Genomic DNA, 26,685 nt, shown 5'->3' with positions numbered 1-26,685 from the left:
GTGGAAGTTACTATTGGTTTTGTGAAAAACTTCATCACATTTCCTTCCAACATTTCCCAATTAAAGAAACAGCATGTGCAAGGCCCTGATTCAAGGTTCTTGAATGATCAAGGAAGATAAAAGAAGGAACACCTGGTGCGGTAAGGCGAAGTCACATGGCTTAGGAGAAGAAATAAGGGACACCAAGGACGGTTTGGGCCACTGTCAGCCAACACCTGTCTTTTACCTGAGTGAAAATGTGAAACTAGTGGAGAATGTTAAGTCGAGAATCTGTAAATTAACTTATAATTCTATCAATTTCTGGCTGCTGTGTTGAAAGGCCTATGCAGAGCATGAATGGAATAAACCCTCCACCTAAAGGTAAGGACAATAGTTGCAGAAAATTATTAGAAGTTTTTGACCCAGTAGTTTGGGGAACATAGAGCAGGGAGCATCTCTTAAACACAATAACAAGTAGAGCCTTTTAATTATTTAAAAATGTAACTAGTATTGTCCATCTCTTGTTTTATGTAGGGTCATGTCTGTACTATCACTGACTTGATACCTCGATCATACCATACCTGATGGTGATGACACAAAACATATTATTCAAATATTTTAGTATAAATTTATAGGCAGTTTATCAAAAATACAATAATTGGATACTTCTTATTGTAAAAACATACTCATCCTGATACAATAATATTAGTATCAGATATTGAATTTAAATTTCTGAAAGCAAAAATCTTTGTAATAATTCACACTTAATTGTCTTTCCTATACATATGTTGATATAACTATTGTCTGCTACTACCAAGGGCAGAAGAGTATGATAAAGGAAAGCTGCTCAGCTTATGGCACTCAGATGTATGTCAAGGGTAGGAAGGAGTTCTGATCCTACCATGGTAATTCAGTGTTTAGAATCCCCTTTCCTTCCTCAAAGATCAAGGAAATGATTTTGGGGAGAAAAAGAGTTTTTAAATGCAAATTGATTTCAAAAGAAGAGCAAAATAAATTATAGAAAGTTTATTTTACTAGATGTTCTGCATTAAATACAATCATTGCTTTACACCATCAGCTGCATTCTTTCTGTAATGATAAGATAAATATTACGTACTCCTTTGATCTATCTTATTTGGGGTATCACTTTTTCTTAAATATATTTTTTAGATGGTACTTGGCTTCTGTTCTAGTTCAGATTCTCCAGAAAATACAGCCTGAGGAAAAACTTTCATGCTAAACCCTATTGTAGCCTGTAGTCCCATGGAAGCAGAAATACAAGGCAAAAGAAAAATATAAGAGCTAAAAGGAAAAGGTGCGTTGTTTGTTTTATAATGAATGTGGTTGACTGTTTGGTCTCAAAGGCCATTTTCATAGAGGCCCAAGGAGTTGCCGCTCTCAGAAAGTGTTGAAAAGGAAGAAGAGAGAATTAACCACAGATCCCTAACCACTGGGACTAAACCTGGAGAGCTAACTCTTCTATACCTGGATTACCTGGGCTTCACCATCTTTGCTCAGTAAACAAGGAGGCACAGAGGTCTTTTCTTTTTCGGTTGAAGGAATATAAGTTTCCCTGGTTAGTAATTGTGGTGAAAACAGCATCAACAACTTTTCCTGACGCTGGAATGATGTGAATCCTGGGTGGGGCCATTTAGGCACAAGAGGAGAGTGCAAGTCCAAGACCGGAAGGTCACGTGTATTCAGTAAAACACAGCTCGTGTTTGGACTTGTATGTGTTCACGTCCTTTGTAAAATTATGTATCATTATGTATCTCTCTCTCTCTCTTTCTCTCTCTCTCTCTCTCTCTCACACACACACACATACACACACACACACACACACACACACACACAATTTTTTCCTTTCGTTACCAGGAGGATTGATATAAACCCAATCCTTCAAGAGCAATCTTTTAATCTTTCTAAAGAAAGATTAAAATAAAGAGCAAACGAAACTTCCATCCTTTCTAAGAGACAGGGACCTAAGTGTTCTTCGTCTCTCCACTTCCTCCAGTATTTCAGTTGGGGTGACATAGATCTTCGTCTGTCTCACATTTGGGATGTGGTTGCTAATATTGTGGCTTTGTCTTTATCTCAAGGTATAAAAAGCACCTCTTGGTGCTGGATGAGTTCTGGAAATACTCTTCCCTACTCCTTTTCCTTATGAGCTATCTTGAATTCGAGACCATTTAAACCTGTATTCTCTAGTAAGTATAATAATTCTTTGAATGCTGGTTCTCTAGAGTTGGAATAATTCAAAATGACTTGGCTGCATGTGTATTTTCTATTTCAGTGAAATCCTCATAATTTTCTCAGCAAGGAAACTTTTCAAAGGGGAACAAATACCTCTGTCCCACAATACACAGGTTATGAAGATAGGAAGCCCATATTTCCCAAGCAGTTCAATGAGGACGAGAGTGAAATGCAGCCAGCTTGCTCTGGATCTAGGGCATTGGAGTACATTGCACCGGGTGAAATGTGTATCTCTGCGCCCCTTGTCATGCCTCTTTGTTTGCTATAAAATGGCCAAACTCTATGGGTGACACTTTGAATTGATCTATTGGGCTTTCTACAAATATCCTGTATAGGGAAGTCCTGTCAACAAGAAAGGCAAAACCATGTCTAGAGCTCATTTTACATTGTTAAGGAAAATAAGTGTCCCACCAAGGTGAAAGAAATCCAGGCTACTACACCATCACTGGCTTCTGGATTGTGTAGTTGAAGAATAGTGTCAATCTCTGTTCTGATGAATTGCCCTTTCTGCAGTTGTTTCAGCTAGATGAAATTCAGTGGGAGGGTCTGAGATGACAGAGTCCATGGGGCACTTCCTTTCTCCTATCATGGCCTCTTCATGAACCCATCATGCCCACCAGCAGAGTTGCTATGTTCAGGTTGGTTAATGGTCAGAGGATGACTCAGCCTTTCCACTGGGTTACTAAGGTCATCCTCTGCAGTGGGTATTTTACACGAAGTATTAATATAACACAATACTTTTTTCTCACTTCTCTCCATATCACTCTTCCCATGTGCCCTTGATACTGGCTCTTCTACTCTTGTTCCCTTCCTTCACTTTTGTAAACCACAGGTAAGTCATCCTTCCCTGCACACCAGCTTGTCTAAATGTCCCAGTCAGGCCATCGATTTTCTCAGATGAATTAAATGGCAACTGTATTGCTTGCAATTCTGCCAGCTGAGAAGATTCCCCTGTACAGTATCTCTTTAGGTCCACCTCAGAATGGGACAGCAGCATGGCAATTGCATAGTTTCATCTAGTCCTAATGAATTACTCCAACCTGTTTGCAAGCTATGCTCCATTTATTTCCTACTCTGTGCTTGTCACAGGGAATCAACTGCAGAACTATAGACAATAGAAGAAAAAAGTGCCAATAACATACTTAGGTGATGTGAGGTAATAGAAAATTATTTCATGCTCTTCTTTCTTTTTCTCTTTCTTTATTTTTATTTTATTCATGTATTATTATTATTATTGCAGTACTGGGGATTGCACACAGGGGCGTTCTACCACTGGTTGTATCACCAGCCTTTTTATTTTATTTTGAGACAGTCCTGATGTGTTGCCTTGGCTGACCTAGAACTTGTGATCCTCCTCCCTCAGCCTTTTGAGCAGCTGGAATTGCAGATGTGCACAATCATGCGAGTCTCTTCATGCAATGTGTTTTCACCTTCTGGACCAGCTCAGAATGAAATCAGATACACATAGCTGGACACCACAACTCAGACCAACTTGTGCCTCACAAATGGTTACATGGTCAGGTGGTATACTGTAGCACTATGAAACAATTTTTCACATGGAGTATAGTTCTCTGTTGTGAAAGAAATAGCATTGTTCCAGAATCATTGGATCGACATAGATCTCTCTTGTTAGAATTTTCTAAAAATACCACAAAGCATTTTCATCTGCTGGAGACATTTTAAACAATTAATAAGTTGGGTCAAATAGAGGCAAAACCACTTTCATTGTATTTCATACACTTTGCAAAGTCTGCTTTTCAGACCCCACCTGATAATTGGGTCACAGAACTCTTTTCAAGTATTATAAAGCCTGTTTCTAAAACCCAGAGTAGCCCTTCCTTGTGCCTCCTTCTTAGTGGGAGGTGAGATCCAAAGACTTCCTTCACACTTAAGGGATGTCAGTCATGCTCCAGATCAGTTGATTCTTAAAGAACTTCACCATTGTTCCAAGTCTTTTAATCAATTCTCAAACCTGGTTACCTACCGAAACTATCTGTGCAACTTTTGACACCAGAACCCGTGCCCTATACATTCTACAGATGTGTGGAACTGATTTGAAGTGAAGAAAAGGTGTTTTTTTTCTGTTTTCGTTTCTTCCCCTCTTCCTTCCTCCTTTTCTTCTTCGGTACAGGGGATTGAACCCAGAGACACTGTACCACTAAGTCCCATCCCCAGCGCCTTTTTATTTTTATTTGAGATAGGGTCCAACCAAATTGCTGAGGCTGGCCTGGAACGTGTGATCCTCCAGCCTTAGCCTCTGGAGGTGCTGAGATCATAGGTGTATACCACCACCCCTGTCAGTTATTTCTACTATGTGAGCAAAATCTGAGAACCACTTTAAGTAGACACTTGGGGAATGGGAAATATATGCCAGGACCAGATATACAATTATTGAATATCTATAATCCCCTCTGTTCACACACTGGAAGAATAATACATTTCTAACAGTGATAGCCAATCATCTCTGGTCTGTCAAGACTAAGGAAGTATGTAATTATTTAACTTTAGAGACATATGTCTATTAATAGGCTAATGGGTGTGGCTCTTAAAAAGTCATGGACATAGAAGCAAGAGGGTCTCTGGTTAAACTCTCTTTCCTTCACATGTATGGCTTAGGATATAAACCTGGGAGATGGGCTGGAGGAACTATATTTATGCAAGTACTTTTTAGCACTTGCTTTGTTCCTAAAATTCCATGAAATATGGAATTTGTTAGTTTTTGATTTGTTATGTAGTTTATAAAAAACTGGTAATATTGAAGTCAAGCTAAAGTTCATAATTAAATTCAACACATACATTCTGAAACATTTCTCTTCCCAAGCAGTGTTATAAACACTGGAATTAAAAAAAAAAAAAAAAAAAAATTGAATGGTTTCTATTTCCAAGATATTTACAGTCTGGTAAAAGCCAATTATAGCTTGGTAAGACTATTGCCATCTTCACTGTTACTATTTTAGTTACAAACTAAAGACAGGTTTTTCATTTTGAACTGTGGTAAAAAAACAAAACAAAACAAAAAAAAAACAAAATTTGAGATCTATCCTCATCACACAATACAGTGTATTTAACTGTACAAACAGTGTTGTACAGCAGATATCTAGAATTTTTTCAACTTCACAGCAGAATTTATATTCATTGTTCAATAACTTCACATCCTCTTAGTCCATAACGATCGCAATTCTCCTTTCTGCTGCTGTAGTTGACATCTTTAGATACTTCACCTTAATGGAATCGACACGGCTCTCTGGTGGCCAGGCCGCGCAGCTGGCCTACAGGTCCCAGGGGAGGAGCAGCAGCAGAGCGATGAAGCGGTGGAGCCACCGAGCGTCGGCTGGATGGGTCCGGGCCCAGGCCACAAGCACAGTCCGGGTCGCATGCAGCCCACCATACAGGCAAGCCAGCACCAAGGTGAGCCGCGACCTGCCTGACACCTTTCCAGGGCCAGGCCTGCGCACTGCAGCGCTGTGCGCTGCTACAGAGTCCTGCTCCACGCAGGGCTGCACCCCCATGTTCTGACCTCAACCTCCTGCTTCCTGACCTGCTTCCAGAAAATGGAAGTGGGACAGACTTGAATGAAAGTTGGGACTCGAGAATTGACCAATAGCATTAGTACATTTTCAAACCTAATTAGCATGTTTGGGACAATAGGACGTGAACGGAGAGCTATATAAACTTCAGGACAGAGAAAACCTGCTTTTGAGTCCCATCTTGCATTGCAAGAGTTTTGTCCTGTTCTTCAATAATCGTACCATTTATTGAATGTCCTGGTCTGTGGAGTTGTTCTTGGAAATTGACGGTGAACTGCTGAGGTCGATTGTAGCACTGGCGGGCTTAGCCCACCATCGAGAGCTGCCACACTTCTTGGTTGCATAGTCCTGCGCCTGATGCAGACCTCACCTGTCCACAGAAACAGAAAAATCTTCAGTCTTTCCTGCTACTGCCAGCAGAGAATAGAGCTTCATATCAAAACCACCAGTTTCAGAATCATGCAGTACTTTCCCTTCTGGGATGGCTTACTTCACTTACCATAATGTCCTCCAGATTCATCCTTGGTGTCACCTAGGACAAGATTTCCTTCTTTTATCAGGTCTCACAGTACTCCCTTGTGTGTGTACTCTGTATTTTCTCTCCTATTCACCCACTGATGGATATTTAGGTTGCTTTCCTAGCTTACCTACTGTCAATAATGCCACAGAGAACATGGGACTGTGAATATCTATTTTAGATCCTGACGTCAATGCTTTAGAATTAGCACCTAAAATGCGAGGACTGGTAGATTCCATGATGATTCCTTTTAACTTTTCAAGGAAACGCCATCTGTTTTCCATAGCAACTGCACCATGGTACATTCTTGACAGCAGTGCACAGGAGTTCCAACTTTTCCAAATCTTTACCAATATTTTTTTTAGTTGGATTTTGTTTTTGTTCCTGTTTTTGATGTCGTCGTTTTGATAATGGTTGTTCTAACAGGTATGAGGTCATCTACCCTATTCTGGTTTTGATTTACATTTCCTTAATATTGTTTTTGAGCATCTCTACATATATCTGTTAGCTACTTGTATGTCTTTGAAGAAATATCTACTCACACCCTTTATCCATTTATTTAAACTCAGATTACTATTATTATTATTATTATATTATTATTATTAGCTATTGATTTAAAGAGTTTCCATGTATGTATTGGAGGTTAACACCTTATCAGATATGTGGTTTGCTACTTTTTTTTTTTTCATTCTGCATACTGTTTTTTCTCTCTGTTGATCATTTCCTTCACTGTGCAGAATATTTGATATAATCCCACTTGACCATTTTTGGTTTTGTAGCCTGTATTTTGGTGTCATATTCAAGAAATTGTCACCAAGACCAATGCTGTAAAACTATTCCTTAATGTTTCTTTTTAGGATTTTTAGTTTCAAGTCCTAAGTTTTGGTCAAAGAACCCATTTTGAGTTGTACTGTATATATGATAAGATATGGTCCTGATTTTATTTTTCCAGTGTGGAACGTCTAATTTACCCAATTCAATTTAATGAAGTGTTCATCCACTCCCATTGTGTATTCTTGATACTGTTGACTAACAGCAGTTGGTCAGACATGCTGGATTTTTGACTGTGCTGTCTTTTCTGTCTCTGTTGTACATATGTCTGTCTTTATGTCAGGTTCAGACTATTTTAATCATTTTGTAATGTTTTCAAATTAGGAAGTGTGAATACTTCAATTTTGTTCTACCTTAAAATTGTTTCAGACATGTGGTATCTATTGTGATTTCATATAAATTTTAGACTTGTATTATTTTTTTATTTTCATAAAACTGTTACTGAAATTTTGTTAAGGAATGCATTGAGCCAGTAGATTGTGTCTGATAGTATGGACATTTTAATAATAGCGTCTTCCAACCCATGATGGTAGGTGTCTTTCCATTCAATATTAGCTATGGTCTTTTCTAACTTGCCTTTGTTATACTGAGATAATTTCCTTCTGTTCCTAGACAGTAAGGTGTTTTCATCCTAAATGCTTTTTTCTATATGTATTGGGATATGAACATAATTCATTTCATTATTTGAAATATCATTGATTTCATATTCTGAAATATCCCTGCATTCCAGGATGACAGGGTAAATCCCACTTGATCATGGCATATAATTCATTTAATATTTCATAGGCAAAGCTAGCCTCAACAACTTAGTGAGACCCTGTGGGTGGATGGTTGAGTCTGCCTGGGTTCAATTCATAGTACCAAAAATATATAAACAAACAAACAAACAATCAAATCAACAAAAGGAAATTATATATATCATAACATTTGACTGTTAAAGATTTTGCATTTGTATGCATCAGGGATATTGACTGATAGCTTTCTTGCAGTCTCTCTGTCTTGTTTTAGTTTGAGAGTAATACCTATCTCATAAAATGAGTTTAGATATATACTCTTTTCTTGAATTGTCAGCAGAGTTTTAAAGGGATTAACATTAATATTTCTTCAATTGTGAATAGAATTCATTAGTGAAAGCATTTTGTCTTCTTTTATTTCCTTTTGAGGAAAAGGTTTATTACTGATTTAATATTTTTATCAGTTATAGGTCTGATCAGATTTTGTTTCTTCACCAATCTTGATAGACTGTATATTTTTAGGAACTAACCTATATTTTTGAGGTTATCCGGTTACTTGGTGTATAAAGAAAATTTTCTCCTGAAATACTTTACATTTTAATATTTACACGAAGACTAACCAAGTCTATGCAAATTTAGGAAACCAATAGTTTCATAGTCACCTAAGTTCAGAAATTAGATTTAAATTCAGATCCATTTGGTTAGAGACCATTGTAATTGCAAGACATTAAACTACATCAGGTTTAAGGTCTTCTGGATGAGTGTTTCCGACAATTATAAACCCTGAGCTTTAACTGAAACCCAATTACATATAATAATAAAAAAAAGTTTTTATTGTTTGTATACATTTTACTAATGTGAAAAAAACAAAAATTTTTCTTTAGTGCTTAATCCATTTAAAATCTTGTCTCCAAAATCTTGTGTCGAAGTTTCTCCAATTCAATTCAATTCTTGGAGAATTGTTCTAGATACAATTATGTACTTAACATGTTTTTATAATTTCTGTAAGTCATGTAAAATCATCTACAATTGATTCTTAAATTCAAAATTGCTTTTTAATGATACAGCTTTCAAGTGGAATTTTTTGTGTTTTTTATTTACAATTACCAAGTGAAAATTTTTTCTTCTTCAGTTTTCATTGTTGGAATATTAAGCTCAAGGACAAGTATTTTCCAGTATATCTCAAATATAGATTTTCCTTACATAACTCCCTTACTTTAAAGAAAAGCTTTGAGAGAATATGACCTATTCCTCCCTCCTTTATCATTTTCCCAGAATCCCACTAATTCCTCTTTCCATGTCCTTAGAACTGGCATGGAGGACTGTGATGAGTTCTATCTATTGCTGGTCTTTTAATGCAAATTTACAATAATGACAAAATTGTTCATTTAATACTGTTTGATGTTCTTGTTGAGGAATAAACTCATTAAATCATTTATTGCTTCAAGTATATTAATGTTAGAATAAATAATATCATAATTTCTGTAAAAACATTAATTTTGTTCTCTTTTCTCTCTTTTATCTCATATTTTGGCTGGTTTCTTATGTGTTCCCTTTATGGAAGACCTTAAACCTTTAAACATACACACACACAAACACATTTATTGAAAGCTTCAAGATCTCTGAAAGAACAGTGAGTTTTATTAACTGATTTTCTTCTCAGTTTAGAGACATAAAGTCTAAGGCCACTTCTTCTTTGGCTGAAGAAATATCTCCTGAGACCCATAAAATTTGAGTGTGCTAGATCATGAAACTTAAATTGAAAGCATTCTGACTTTTATATGCCTATCTCAGAATATTTTTTTCATATTAACCTTCTTATCTTCTCGTGCAGTCTAGTGAAGATGATCTCTTCATCTGTGGAATGATCTTCGAAGAAAATCATGATAAAATATAAAAATTCCCAACAGCAATAGTGAACTTTATCAGGAAAAACAAAATGGAACAAATTTTTACATTTTTTTTTGTTCCTGATATGTCCACTCTCACGCACATTTTATGTTTAACTCTGAACTAGTGAAAAGAACATTTTATATTTCATCTCATTAAGAAATAGTCAATTCCTTTTGCATTGTCAGTACTCTGTCATTTTCAAAACTATTTCAGGTGTTATCTTTGATGCTTTAAAAGAGAGGTCGTCTTCAGCATTACATTTTTTATTTACATGTGGCCCAATTACAAAAAATGGAATTCAGTGCTGTTAACGTCACTAGACAGAGTATTGGAATGATAAAATCATAGTTGCTTTTATGTGATTCATATTTCTCTGTTAAATAATATTATAGTTTCAAATTCAGATTAGAAAATATATAGATTCCAATCCTCCTGTTTAAAGTGTTATTGCACAAATGACAGTTGTGTTAAGGTGTTTTGCTAACTGTTGGTTGACATATTTGAATGCTGACTCTATCTTAAACCATGAAGATCATTGTAACTTTGGTTTATTTTATTAACAATCTTTGACTTTAATTCAGTTCACATCTTTTTGCTGCCATCATTTTACTTTTAATATTTTTTAAAAGTTAAATTGACAGATAAAATAGATGTATTGATTATATGTAACATGAGGTTTGAAGTCCATATTTACCTTGGAGTAGCAAACTCCAGCTAATTATCAAATGCATTGCCTCACATGGTTGTCATATCTGTTGTGAGGTATATCCACTCAGTGTTTTTTAAAATACAATCCATTGTGAACTATAGTCAGTAATTTGAGTATTTTCCATCTAAATCATGAGCATTTTTCAATAATACACTGTATTTATCATGCCATAACAGAAATCCTTTAAACTTATTTCTTGTATCTAACCATAGTTGACAATCTTGGACAAAGTTTTCCCCAAGTCACCCCCACCAACAGGCCTGCACTTTGGTAACTACTATTCTACTGCCAACTTCTGAGAGATCAGCATTTTTAGATACCACACTGAATGAGGGGGTCAGGTAGTGTTTGTCTTTCTGTGCCTGGCCTACTTCATTTAAAATAATGTCCTCCAGGTTGATCCATGCTATCACAAGGGACAGAATTTTCTGATTTTTATAGGTGAATAGTATTTTATTGTACATAAACACTATATTTTCTTTAGTCATTCATTTATTGATGGATACTTTGGTAGATTTTGCATCTTGGATAATATGAATGGGTCCAAGATATCCCTTTGACATATTGATAAGATATCTCTTTCACATACTGATTTCATTTCCTTTGGATTGATATGGTAGTTCAATTTTCATTTCTTGAGAAATCCCCATAGTGTTTTGCATCCTGTGAGGATTCATAAGCCGTATGACAGTGTGCGTGGGTTCCTTTTTCACCCTGTTCTCATCAGTACTTTTATCTTCTGTATTTTTCATACTGACCTTCTAATACAGAATAGGTTACATTTCATTGTGCTTTTAATTTGCATTGCCCTAATGATTAGAAATGGTGAACCTTTTTACCATTCATACATTTTTTTGAAAAAAGTCTATTCAGGTCCTTTGCATATCTTTAATGCATTTATTTATTTCCTTAAAGAACTCATTAACAAAATAGCAAATAGCCAAATTAAAAATGAGCAAAGAACCTGAATTATATATATGATATATATGATTGTCTCCTTATTATATGTATAGTTTGAAAATATCTTTTTCCATTCTGGAGGTTGTTTCTTCACTCTGTGATTATTTAGTTTTCTACTACAAAAGCATTTTACTTTAATATAATCCCATTATTCTTACTTTTTTTTGGGACTCTGCTTCTGAAGTCAATAAAAAAAGTCATTTCCCAGTACAATGTCATGTACTTTGTTCCTATATTTTCTTCTATTAATTTCATAGTTGGGGTCTTACATTTAAGTTCTTAATCCATTTTGAATTGGTTTTTTGTTTATGGTGTGAGATAATGGTCTGTTTTCTTGTTCTTTGGTGGATACCAGCTTTCCCACACTGTATATCAGAAAGGACTGTGCTTTCCTCATTTTATGTTTTTAACATAATTGAAATAAAAAATTCATAAATATTTGAATTTATTTCCATTTTTTCTATTATGATACATTTGTCTATGTCCCCTTTTTCTAGTACCGTGTGATTTGGTTATTATTACTTTGAACTATATTTTGAAATCAGGTAATTTTGATATATCCAACTTTCTGTTTTATGCTCAATTACTTGGGCTCTTCAGAGTATTTAATGGACCTACACAAGTTTTAAGACTATTTTCTTATATTTCTATGAAGAATATCATGGATATTTTAATAGGGATAATGTTCAATGTACTGAGTTCTTTGGGTTCAGATATTTCAACAATATTACTTTTTCATATTTCCATTTACTTGCTTCTCTAATTTACTCTTCAGTGTGTTGTAGTTAAATTCATTCCTATGTATTTCTTTCTTTTTTGGCAGTTACAAATGGAGTTGTAATTATCTATCAGTTTGTTCTTTTTAAAATTCTTTTAATTTTTAGTTGATAATGGACCTTTATTTTACATATTTATATGAGGTAGTTTGCACTTAATGTGTCCAAGTTTTGTATCTTATAATTTTCCTGAATTATTTTAATAGTTTTAAGAATTTTCTGATTTAATTTTTACGGTTTTCACATGTAAGATCATATTATTTCCAAATAGAAACAATTTACCCTCTTCCTTTCCAACTTGGATGATCTTTATTTCTTCTGCTTGCCTAATTGCTCTTCTAGGATATCCAGAACTGTGTTATATAAAAGTACCCAGAGGGGTATCCTTGTTTTGCTCCTGATCTTAGAACAAAAGCATTGACTGTTTTCTCTTAAATGTGATGTAAGATGTGGGTTTGTCCCTACAAGGTGTTTATTGTGTTGAGGTACATTCCTATGTTGTTGAGAGATTTTATAATAAAGAGGTGATGAATTTTTTCAAGTACACTTTTTGCATTTATTTAAATAATTATAGAGTTTTGACCTTCATTCTGCTAATCACTTTTATTTATTTACATATTTGAAACTATCCTTCAATTCCTGGCATGAAGCCCATGTGGTAGGATCTAATGTGTAACTGACTGTGAACAATCAATCGAGATAATTCAGTATCTTCTGACCAGCCTCTAATGTTTTTCTTAATTGTCTTTAAATAGTCCTGCATTCTAATAAACTATAATCTGCATTCTATAGATAAATAATTAATAATAAAATGAAATCAATCACATGATTAGTCAGTATAATATTTTGAATTTAATTTATACCTTTGTATTGGGTAGTCAGCTTCAAAACTTTTTATTGTTTCAAAATACGGATACTTTCATAATCTCTGAAAACTCTTTTTATTCTTAAGACTTTATAAAGTAAAATATTACAACTTTTCTCATTGTAACTGAGTGTTAAAAAGGCAAGATTTCCTTAGAGGGTTTCTGTGACTTGAATATGGTTTGATGCCCCTCAAGGATCAATTGTGATTAAAGTGATAATTCCCAGGGTGGTACTGTTGGGAGGGGGGTGGAATCTTTCTGAGGGGGACTATTATGAGGTCGTTACATCATTGAGATCAGGGGGGTAGTTATTGAGTGACTCCTTATTAGTTATTGTGCAATTACTTGGCAGTTCCACTGAGAAGATTGTTTTTAAAAACAACCATATTCTATGTACATGTAAAATGATCAAAATTTAGTTTTAATAAATAATAGTTTTATCAAGAAAATAATCCAGACTAAAATATGTAGAAAAATCTATAAAAACTAATTTATGAAACTACGAAAATGGATACAGTTTACAAAAACTGAAGTTATGAAACTGTATATAGGGATCTGAATATTATTTATTAAACAGAAAGCCGTACCATATATTTAAATGAAGATTCAATTGTATAAAGATAATTCAATTGTAATCTATAAACTAACAAAACCCCAATAATAATCTCAGTATAATTAGTTTAAAACTTGACCAATTTATTTCACATTACTTTTCAAAAATAAATACCCAAAAGCTGATCCAAGGAAGGATGTGATAGAAGATCAGATAAAAAAAATGAAAACGTTTAAGAACTGTAAGAAAGAATAATTATGCATTAAATGGGCCTTTTAAAGGTTAATCAGTTTTGACTGAGTCAAGAGAAACCTAAAATAAGAAAAGAAAAAAAGAAAAGAAAGGGAGGGAGACTAGATAAACTGTCTTGAAAACAGACTCTGCTCTATACTAGTTCTCTTCTGACACATGACTGTAATATGTATGGTTCATATTAAGTCTCAGTATTTGGATTTTTCTTTTATTCTTCCTTTTTCAATACTAGCTTTTTAAATTAAAAAAAATGTGTACATGGTTTAACAGCATACATGACAGCTGGGCTTACCACGAAAAGCAGAAGTCCTTGTGTGCCCATATTCATCTCTGCATGAGAGTTGTCTTCACACAGTTTAAATAATGCTTATATCAACATTTCTTGATTTTTTGATAATAGACACTTTTTTCCTTCCTCATTGAATAAATGAGAATTGAAAAGTATTTTCATATAGCTTCTGCATCTCTTCACATTATTTAATAGCATGAAATAATTAGAAACAAACCACGTATCCATCAAGATTTTTAAATAATAACATTACTGTAACTTAGTAATAGATCATGGTTATAGCCTGGAGTCATTAATATGAGAGTAATATAAAATCATTTCCAGAAACCCTTGGCTGTTCCTGAAGGTGTTTAACATGTATTTACCACATGACACAGCAATTTTACCCTAGGTTTTCAACCCAAGTGACATGAAAGCATATGCCCACTACAGACCTTCATTATGGATGTGTACAGCATCATAATTTATGTTATTCCCAAGCTGGAAACAAGATTATTTCCACTTTGCTAATTGTAAGCAAATTGTGCTGTAGTTTACACAAGTGGAAAAATGAACAATCTACTGAAACAGGAGACAGAAGCTTAATGCTAGATGAAAACAGTGAAACACAAAAATTTACATAATACATTAGTTTATTTATATGAAATTGTTGCAAAAATCAACACCATTGGGACAGAAAAAAGGATGAGTGGTTAACTACAGCTGGCATAAAAATAGAGGTAGACGGCAAGGGAACTTGAAGAATGTAGGGTGGATAATGTAATTATACTAGAATTAGATTGTAATAAAAAGTTAATACATGTATTAATACTATAAATACTAAACAATGCAGAAGTCAAACTCCATAGTAGAACTTAAAAAAAAAAAATGCTAAGAAGACTAGAGTAGCTATCTGGGAGGGGGATAATGTGCTTCCCTCAATACTTAAATATGACCTATAAATCTCCCCATAGGTACACAATGAAATGTTCCCCATAGGTACATAATGAAATAAAAAATAGAAGATTTAGTTCAGGCCTCCCTGCCTGACACAAGCATTTCTCATAAAAGTCCTAGCATTGTGATTTGGCTTTCTGAAGTAGCTGGATGAGACTTGGGGTAGAAAAAGAACATTTCTTACATGTTCTGAATTCTGGGTAATTTAGAGCCAAACCATGATTTCTCAACTCATTCTTATTGGAAAGCAGAGTATGAAAGTAAACTTAGTCATTAAATGAAGTTTATTTTGAATCACTCTGCTGAGCTCTACAGTAGAATGTAGGTCTCTTAAAATTTATGAATAGGTCATGAGGAACATTTTCTTTTAGAATATATCAAATCTTAATCATGCTTATTAATAAAGCATATCATTGTAAAGTGAAGGAACATTAATGTTTATTCTAAAAGTTTGTTAGAGACCAATCTTTAGATTTTAATGGTCTTGAATGTTAATTTCTATGAAGAGCTTTTAAAAATAACTAACTCGATAACAAAACTGATGTATTATGTGGCTACTTGAAATGTGAAAATGAGGCGGCCATTTCAGTACATTGAGCTCATGGTGACGCTGCCAGAGCAAAGCAGAGACCAACACCACTGGGCGACATTGTGCCTCACTGAGGAAAACAAATGGCCAAGGCCAAAGGAGATCCTGTGACGCTCAGAGGCAAAATGTCATCCTATGCATTCCATGGGCAAAACTGCCATGAGGAGCGCAAGAAGCACCAAGATACCTCAGTCAACTTCTCAGAGTTCTGGCAAAGGGGAATGAGTCCCGTCATGAAAGAAGAAAGGAGCTGGGTTAAGTGGCGCATACCTGTAATCCCAGCAAGTGGGGAGGCTGAGGCAGGAGGATCCTTCAAAGCCAGCTCGGCAAAAGCGAGGCGCTAAGCAACTCAGTGACACCCTTTCTCTAAGCAAAATACAAAATAGGGCTGGGAATGTGACTCAGTGGTCGAGTACCCCTGAGATCAATCCCTTCAATCCCTGGTACCATAATTTGAGAGAGAGAGAGAGAGAGAGAGAGAGAGAGAGAGAGACAGAGAGAGAGACAGAGAGAGAGAAACCAAAAAGGGAAACCAAAAAGAAATACAAGGATGCCAAAGTACCCTAGAGAGCTCCTTCAGCTTTCTTGTTCGCTTCTGAGTATCACTCCCAATTCAAAGAACATCCTGGCATATCCACCAGCGATGTTACAAAGAAACTGGAGAGGCAGGCTTGGTGGCGAATACCTGTACTCCCAGTGGCTCAGGAGGCTGAGACAGGGGGCTCGCAATTCAAAGTCAGCCTCAGCAATGAGGAGGCACTGAGCAACTCAGTGAGACCCTGTCTCTAAATAAAATACAAAATAGGGCTGGGGATGTGACTCAGTGGTCAAATGGCCACAGTACTGCCCCTCTCCTCCTCCCCAGAAAAAGAGAAAAAAAAAGAAAGAGAAACTAGAGACAGGTGGAACGACAAGCTGCAGATGGCCAGTGTTCAGCAGTCTCAGGAAAATGAAGCTGGTAAACTGTAAACTGAAGGAAAACCAGGAATAGGATATTGTCTATCAAGCTGTAGCAAAAAAGGGTGTTGTCAAGGCTGAAATAAGCAAGGAGGCAAGAGGAAGAAGATAAAGATGAATAAGATGAGGATGCGTAAATTGTTTCCAGTGCAGACTTTTTCTTGTCTTTTAAGCATTTAATTCCCATACACAACTTTTAAAGGAAAAAACTTAAAGTGTAAGGCTGTATAAGATCTGTTTTTGACTTAATTCAATCTCTCTCTCAATCTCTCTCTCTCTCTCTCTCTCTCTCTCTCTCTCTCTCATTAACACACACTACTGAATGATCTGGTGGTATTTTCAATAGCCACTAACCTTGCCTGGTACAGTTTGGGGATTGTAAATTGGCATGGGAATTTAAAGCAGGTTTTTGTTGGTGCATAGCACAAATTATATACAGACATGGTAGTTTTTTCTTCAGTTGTTGCTGATGCAGCTTATATGAAATAATTGCTGTTCTGTTAACTGAATAATACCACTCTTTAACTTCAAAAATAAAAATGTTGAAGCTGTTTCATAGTATTCTGAATGTTTTGAAGTAAACATAATATTTATTAAGTAAAAAACTATAAAATAAAGTGTGAAAAACAAGTCATCGCATAATAAACCCTATACTCTTTCCCATTAGTATTTAAATTATGTCCCAAGCAGAAGTGCGACAATCAATGTTTGTCTAGAAACAACTTGTGAAAAAGATGGGTTGTGCAATAGGATTAATCTCTCCTGAACTTTCTTTTTGCTTCTTTATTCAATTGAACTAGATCCTTTTAAGGGAATAGATAATTCTAAGAAACCAAAAAATAATAAATATATGATAAATGTTGACAGAAAAGTGTTAGAGAAACGTTTACCTAAGGATTTAATTTGTATAAACATTTTGTTGAAAATAGTATCAAATATTCTTCAGTGATTGTCTCTTATATGAACAAATACAGCAAGAACAATATAGAAGGAAATATAAACCAGTAACTTAGATTCGGGAAAGAGCTATGAACTAAATACATTGAAGATAGTAAAAAATTAATTAGCTATGTTTTTCAGGCAGCAACCTTGAATATTTGAAATTGGCTGTGTTCCTGTGAATTCTCAATATTTTCAAATAACATTTCCCTCTATTGGAATAAGTAACACTTTCAAATTGAACATAACCCATTGAAATTTTACAGATAAGATATATTTTGAGAAGTATAAACTAAGTGAAATATAGAGGCCACAGTCAACATAGATGATGGTAATTAAATTGTAAAATATTCTCTTTGTGAGATTTTAAGACACCTATAAAATGTCAAGGAAAACTTTGAAATTAAAAAGTATACAAGATGGGAAAATTTTATTTGAGAGAAGTACACACACACACATAATCAATAAATCTGTTTCATGATATGATTTAAGAAACCCTGAAGTTCCATGAGACATTTCTAGGGACTTTCCAAGGTCAAGATAATTGTCACATTAACCAGGAGATGATATTTTTGGTTTTCACAGTGCTGACATTGCACTTTTTTGAAATCAGGTGAACAAATCTACTTCCATCTAGACACCAACAAAATCAGTCTTTCCAAGCTGGATTTGTGGTTATTGTATTCTTCACTGCCCTGAGCTCACTGGGAGGGGGAAGTAAAGAGCCATTTTCACTTAAGAATGTGCTTGACAAAGCAGTAAAATTGTTAATTTTATTACATCTCAATTCTAGAACCCTTTAAAATATCTATGTGAAAAAAGTATTCATAAACTTGCAATGATGGTTTTTAGTAAAAGCGTTTTTTCTGATTGAGTTATGAACTAAAGGGACTGCTCTTTTTTTTTGCATAGAATATTAGTTTTATTTAGAAGATGAACTGACAGAGAAACTATGGCTATTCAAATTGATTAGGGTTTTGGGCAGTTTGTGTAAAATAATCACTTTTAAAAAACTGACAGTACTTGTTCCCACTTATAAAATCCAGTATTTGAGAAAAAGTTATAATTTTATAAAGTTGGTTCCCATCACTATAACTTTGACAGACTCTCAATATTTAAGACTCTTCTGATGAGAATGGCAAAAATTTATACCAAATAATGAAATGTGTCAACATTTAGAATATCTCCGTAACTCAACCAACAATATATTCCAAATGACCAACACATGAAGATAGAAAAGCATGCATAAGGAAAATATCCATCAAACTTTAAGATAGGTAAGTGAATTTTAAATATAAAATTCTATTGTTGCAAGATTCCACATTACAATTAAACTTAAAAAACTGCCACCTATGTTGATTTGTTGTAGTACCAAAAAAAAAAAATAACCACGAGTATCCAAAAATGATTATAATGTTCCTTCTTTTTGCAGCTATGTATCTTGGGGAAGCCAAATTTTTCCATATACTTTAATAAAAATAACACATTTGATTCAATGATTGCAGAGATATGGAAATCTAGTTGCCATTTGTCTGCAGAAAATTTTAGAAGTTCAGAAAAAATATAAAGCAATTCTACTCCTTTCTTTAATTTCCATTTTGGTTTATGAAAGTGCAGTTATTTTTCCTTAAAAATATGTTTTTAGGTTGACATGGAATAGGTTTTTTGGTTACTTTTAAGTGAATCAAATATTTTAATTTTTATTTTGAATGAATTAATACTACTACATAGAAATAGCACAGTATATCAAAGCTTTTTAAGTTTTCAATATAATCTTTTCAGGCTGTTATTGCATATGGAAAACCAAACATTTGAGAATAGTGCACTTCTCTCTCTCTCCTCTCTCTCTCTTTCTCTCTCTCTCTCTATATATATACATATGGTGCTTATTTTCTGATGGAATATTGATTAATAGAGTTTTCCCAAAAGTAAATTTTTCAAAATTACAAACTGGTTGTCACATAGATTTAGATGTGAAAGTAATAATAATCTCATCACCAGAAAATGAGATTCTTATAGTGTTAAGCACGTGCCAAAATATTTATTTCATGCATACCCTGTTGAGCTCCTTTAGAAAAAAATGTAGATCTAATTACATAGATACATAGATAGAGATGTTCTATATTTGATAAATAAGAACACATGCATCTGTAATGCACCAGAAACTATTTATGTATTCATAAACACACACATTCATGTGCATACATGGTTTTAGATTATCAGTCTATAAGAAAGTAAACTAGAAACTAATTAAAATGGTTCCTTGATGGCATAGACTGAGTGGGAACTGTAGAGAGACAATAGGAATGAGGTTGAGACTTTGGATATTTTTAAACATTATCTTGATTTTGCCCCTTGCAAATTATTTACTTTTTTGAAAAATGAGCATTAATCAAGTACAAAAGCAAATCCCCAAACCGCATAGAGATAAATTTTCCTAACTCTAACTCAAATTGTGTCGGGGTCTTTAGCCCCCTTGCTCTTCTCAACCAGTGACAAGGGAAGGGGACACTCCCCAACAAGGCCAGACCAGGAAAGGTAGGGCTGACTGACCGCCTGCAAGCAGCCCTCCAGGCGGAGGACAATCAGATGTGTCAGGGAGACCAGTCACAGCAGGAACTCCTTTATTGAGGAAGTCACACAGCTTTATGTAGGGTGGAGGCAAGGGGGGAACCAATCAGCTTAAAGGTCAGCAAGGCATGGGGGTTCACGCAGGTGAGAGTCCCATTGGACTATATGGCAAGCCCCAGCTGATCACCTTCTCAGAACTGTTGTTAACCAATCCCTGACAGTGGTCCGATTTATCGTCATTAACCTTTGAAACCACCTTTAAGGCCTTGATCTTGCTCACCCGCCTGGGAGTAAGGAGTCAGCCTGAGTTAGTTAATCTGTCATTATTCCCAACAAAATTGCAAGAGAGCACAACAAAAAATATTTTTCAAATAATTTTGAATACAACGATCATTACTAGGATATATCTTATGCCTCAAAGCCTCAGCAGACAAATAATGAATTTCACCAAGAAACTTTATTTTTAGAAGCAATAGTGCTACTCTAAGTCTGAAGATATTGATGCATTTATAATACAAAAATAGATTAAAGTTATGAATAACTAAGCCCTTGTTTTGAAACTAAGATTTTTAAATGATAGAGAAAAAAAAAAAAAACTTGAAGAATCAATTAATAGAAAGTAAGGAAAAGTCGTAGAATGTTAATTTGAAATGAAAATGTTGAGTTGAAATTGTGAGTAATGACACTCACTCTCAAAAGAAAGGGAAAGAAGGGATCCTCAGCAGCCGCCAATCTAAAGCAGTTCTGAATTCCTGCCCAGCACATATTGCCAGTTCTTTAATTAGGGTCCAGCTCTGCTGCCTTGAAATGATTTGCGATTGTTTCTGGCTCTGTCTTTTGTGTTCTTTCTTTCACTCTCTAAATCATCCTTTTTTTTTTTTTTTTTTTTCCTTTTATTAATGAGTCCTCTATTTTTTAGTTACATAATTTTTTCAGCCTGCATCTTATCCATAACTGGTGGTGGGTTCAAAGAGCTCCTTTCTTTTTCAACACCTTTGCCATTTTTCTGTTCGATTTCATGTAATTTTTTTAGTATTGGCAGCTTCCAAAATATCAAATTGTAATGTACTCCTCTAAGAAAACCAAACAGACAAATCAATTCAAACAAGCCTTAAAGAGAGTCCCTACCTAGAGTCCCTGAAAAATCTATGGTGACATGACCCCTTTAGAAGACATTACTCAATAGAGCAGGTCTGTAAGTTTTTACTCATATGATCCTTGGAAAAATTCATCTGGCTGAGACCATCTATGAGACTCTGTTATAAATCTTCCTGTACTTTGAACAAAGTTATTTGTTCCACTCAATTTCTTTACCTTTAAACAAAATTATTATGCTCTGGACTTAATAATTGCCTGGTGCCATTACTTTGCTTCAGAATTTCTTGATCTTTGCAACTTAGACTCTCGATATTTCCAAAAAATTCTATTAAGCATTTCATTATTACTTCATCCTCAGTTGTCTTACCACAGTCAGTGAGAAGAACCCCGTAGCTGCTTTCAGCCATCTGCTCATATTCTACTCTCCCCAGGTTAATTAAGTGACATTTTATCTTCCAACAAAAAATTCCCTTACTACAAGCACCTTCTTTCTCCAACCTTCATTCTTATTGCCATTGACATCTTTGCCAACTGTACCCTTAATCCCTTCCAAATTTTTTCTGTTCTCCTCATCCCAAGTCAGTTCCATGTATTTTATGCTACTAATACAGAAGGAACTCATTTCTATTTGTTGAGGCAAAAGAAACTCTCTCAAAACTTAGAGTTCAAAACAACTATTGTAATTTGCTCAAAATTTCTTATCAAAAATTTGTAGAAACTTGGGTGGTTCATCTGTGATCTAAATGTCAGTGTTGCAGGTCTTATTGAGCAGGAGGACAATGTTAAGTTTCCTAGAGCCGCCATAACTAATTATCACAATCCAGTGTCCTAAAGCAACATAATTTATTCTCTTAAAGTTCTGGAGACTAGAAGTTCAAAATCATGGTGCCATCAAAGCCATGCTTCCTTGAAGGCTCTAGGGAGAAAGCCTTGTTCCCTGTGACTCACAGCAATCCTGGGTCTTCGCTGGTTTTTTAGCCATAAAATTCCAATATCTACTCTGTCTTCACATGATATTCTTCTCTGTTTCTTCTCCTTTTCTTATAAGAATGTCAGTAACTAGATTTAAGACCCATTCTAATCAAGGATATTTAATGTTGAGATTCTTAATTAATTGTATCAAAAAAGACTATATTTGGAATTGAACCTAGGACTTCAAACGTGCCAATCACCATTTTTCCACTGAGCTATATCCCCAGACCCTACAAAGACTTTATTTCAAAACAATTCCACATTCTGGGATTTCAGGAATATATTGATTTGGAGAAAGGGATACTATTTGATCCATTATAATGATTCTCTTCTAAGAAGGTGACTTCATTCACATATTTATTATCGTTTTGCTCCTTTCTACCCCCAGCCCCTGACCTCCATAGATTGTCCCTTGATCTTGTGCTTTTCCTTATGGTTTTAACTTTACTCAGGCCTGATGGTCCCAGAATGGGCATGTTCTTATATGTTCACTGTTCAAAGAAGGATAATTTGAACCCATCAGTTTCTAAAGACTTGAAAAGAGAAACTGATGCCAAATATTTGCACATTATTCAAAGTAATCACAGCAATCAGTAATGAAGATACATAAAGACATTATGAGTAAAACAAAAGCTGAGAGATTGTTTGGCCTGAAAAAACATAGTAAGACATATTAAAGGGTGTTCTTCAGTAGAAAACAATAAAAGAGGAAATAACAGATGCTCAAAATGACAGAAATGAAACATTTAGTGATGTTTCTCATTACCATGAGAAATCACGGTAATGTTGTGTGCATGCACGTGGGTGTATAATTTTTCATTCATAATCATGACACAATAAGTTATAAATAATTTTAAAATTGGAAAATCATATGAAATATTTATTTTAAAATCTGAAGAACTGGAAGCAGAAAATTATCATCCCTGAATGAATGGAAACACAATGTGAAATTCATCATTGTCTCAGATTTCTTGTAGGGATTCACATCCCCAAGAGAAATGCAGAGGGGGAAGGACAAAGAGGATACCATGGTCTCATTGAGGTGAGGAGACAAAGATTGATGCTCAGAATAGTGAGATGAATAGAATTTATGTAGCAAGGCATCAGAGAAGGAGAGAACTATGCAAGCAGGTGCTTCAGAAAGCTATATTCAAGGTCCTTAAAGTTTTAGTCAAATATTACATTTAAACTGTTTTGGGTGACTCCATGCCAGAACCATGCCATGAAATGGAGAGCTGGAAAACTCAAGTTCATTAGGATTAAAGGGCCTAAAGAGCCACATATGAGAAACATCATTGAGTAATATTCAGTAAAGACCACAGAAAAGTTATGTTAGAGGTAGTGTTAAATGAGGGTCCAAACATTCTTAAGACCTTCATGAACAAAGTCGTAAAATATGCCACAAAGGAGTCAAGATGATCCAAAGGCAAATTAACCACCTGATGAGGAAAAAAAGCAAAAACCAAAACCGAACTCTCTTATTAAAATCAACAAAATCCAGACATTCAGCAGCAGAAAGTTCATAATGCCCAACAACTAATCACAAATTACTCTGATTGCAAGATGCAAGAATCTGTGACAATAAAAGTGAAGAAATTATTCAATAAAAATATTAAGAACTTGCAGAGAAATGGAATTAGCAGATGGAGGCCTAGAAATATTCCAACACCTGTATTACATATATTCAATAATATAATGGTAAAATAAAAGAAAGGCTATCAAAGAAAGATGAGAATTATATTATAAAATAATCATGTGGGAATTTGAGAATCAAAAATACAATACCTGAATTATAAACTCACAGAAAGAACTTAAGGACATACTAGATAAATTCTGAACTATAAAAAAAAATAGTGAATTTGAACAACACATAAGACAATGTCAAAAGTAAATGAGGGAAAAATGACTGGAAATATGTTGTCAAAGATGGTGTTATGGTTTGGATCTGGAGTGAGCCCATAAAGCTCATGTGCTAAGTTCAGTCTCCAGCCTGTGGCAACTACTGGGATGCAGTGGACTTGTAGGGGTAGGACTTACTGGAAGTAAGTTAGGCTATTGGTGACATGCTATTAAAGGACCCCAGTCTTTTCTCTCCTTCTCTTTGCTTCTCAGCTACCAGTGAAAGTACATAGGCCTCTTCCTCCACATGCTCCCATAATGATGTTCAGCCTCATCACAGGCCCACAGTCAATGGAGCCAACTAATTATCTACTGAAGCCCCTGAGACTTTGGACTCAAAGGAACTTTCCTCTTTTTAAGTTGATTATCTCAGGTATTTTGTCACTGTGATGGTACAGAGGGAAAACAAAAATACTCGAGAGAGAAAGGAGTAGCTGAGAGGGAAGAGCTAGTATCCTGTTTTTCTGGAACAGTGAAGACCTTACTCTCTTCTTCTACACCCAGATGCAAAGTAAATCAAAATAGAGTTGTAATATTCAAAACTACAAACCACACAATGTTTGAGATGACTCTAAACAAAATTCATGAAGTTCCCCTGGGTTCCTTCTCTTTTTCTTCTACAACTCTCCATGTTGCTACTGACATCAATTTCAACATGACCGCCTGCATCCCTTCATCCCTCTTCTTTTTAAATTTATGCCCTGTTAGCACCCACAAGACCATCTCCAGATTTACTCTGACCATGCTGACCCAGAAATCCTGTATGGAGGCTTTGGTAAGTATTGCTCTGCACACACCCCTTGAAGGGACAGATTCTGTGCAACTTAGTTTATCTCTTTATACTTCAATTTCCAAATTTGAAAAGAGGGTTAATAGTGTTGTCTACTTTATAAGTTATTTATTAAGATTAAGTTAATTAATCTTTATGTAGTGCTTAAAAGCTAGAAAGAAAAAAAAAAAGGAGAAATAGGAATCTTGTGAAAATAGAAGGGAGATCAGAAGAATAATAGCAGAGAACCAAGGGAGAAAGGTTGGGGGTGAGGGGAGGAAAAAAGAAAAGTGCTGGAGAATCAAATGGAAGAAACTATGTTATAGGCACTTATGAATATGTCTTAATGAATTTCACTGTTATATGTAACTGTAATGCACCAACAAAAAAAGTAAAAAAGATGGTCAGTCCCATACTAGAATTTATTTAACCTATGAAAAAATATTTGTAGTATCTAACACAACCAAAGTGATAGAGTGCATCTTTTAGAACAGGGGATTTTACTGAAAGAAATTGAATTTATTAGAATTTGTCCACTAAAATTCATCTTTATGAAATAATAATCATGGTCAATACTTGAAGAATTAAGAATATAATCTATATGTAATGTAAGGAGGAGGCTCTCAGGAAAAAAACACTGGTTTCTTCTTTTTTTTTTTTCCTAACACTCTGAATAATAAGGAAGATTGGTGTTCCTTTTTGTGGGGTCAATGGGTGCTGTCCAATGTAAGTTCAGATTAAAGTGAGAGAAAACGACAGTCTTATAAAGGACACTACAGAACGGCTCATCTTTGGCAGTAGTTCTTTGTGTCCTGACTTCACAGAAGAAGATCTCCAGACCAGAAAAACCACCAGGGAGCTTATTAGAAATGTAATGTGCCTGGAGAAGTGTACAGGATTCTTTGTTTTATAACATTCTCCGGGTGATTCTGAAGCATGCAGCCATGGGAGAACACTGCTTTTTATTGCACTTTTCTTATCATTGGACTATAAGAAATAGTCATTGGAAATCACATCCATTTATGATTTTGTGCTTTGAGGAATTAGGAGAGGATTTATTATTTTATTGAGGACTATGAAAGAAACTAGTTGCTCCTCTACTTTCAGATGAGGAAACAAAAGTAGGAGAGAGAGACAGAGAAAGGCAGAGAGAGAGAGAGAGAGAGAGAGAGAGAGAGAGAGAGAGAGAGGGAGAGAGAGATTTTGACTGCCTTTTGGATGACAAGTAATCATCAAGTTTCTAAAAAATGAGAAGACTCAAGAAAAACCTGGAAGAATTTTTGCTGAACACTTATGAGACTAAACCTTTGAAAACTCTCAAAAATTATGGGGATAGAAATTTCTAGTGAAATTATTTTTAATAAAAATGCTGCCTGGAGCTCAGGTATTTATAACTAGGTTATAGAAGAAATTGGGGCCTTGTTTTATACTTGTAGAGAGATGGGAGCTGTTAGAGACGGTGTCTATGACCTATCAATTATCAGTCTGTCATCTGTTTGTCTATCATCTACCTAGCTAGCATCTGCTCTGGATCACATTTTAGATATAACCCACAGTTTGCTCTTCCTGCTCTTAATCTTGCCTTTCCTCATTCATCTTTCACACTATAGTCATGTCAACCTTGCTAAATTTCCTATCTTCACTTTTTTTTATGCGCCTTAAAACCTGTGGTAAGTATGTCAATCTTGTGCTCCAATCTTGCTAATGTCATTTAGGCCTTACTTGCCAGGTTCATGTTTTCTTCTTTCTTTTTTCTTCCCTTCCCATCTTCCTTCATTCTCTTACAGTACTGGGAACTGAACCCAGGGCCTCACAC

Source organism: Sciurus vulgaris, assembly GCF_902686455.1.
Source record: "Sciurus vulgaris genome assembly, chromosome: 4".
NCBI classification, from domain to species: Eukaryota; Metazoa; Chordata; class Mammalia; order Rodentia; family Sciuridae; genus Sciurus; species Sciurus vulgaris.
Note: the sequence above shows the minus strand (reverse complement) of the source record.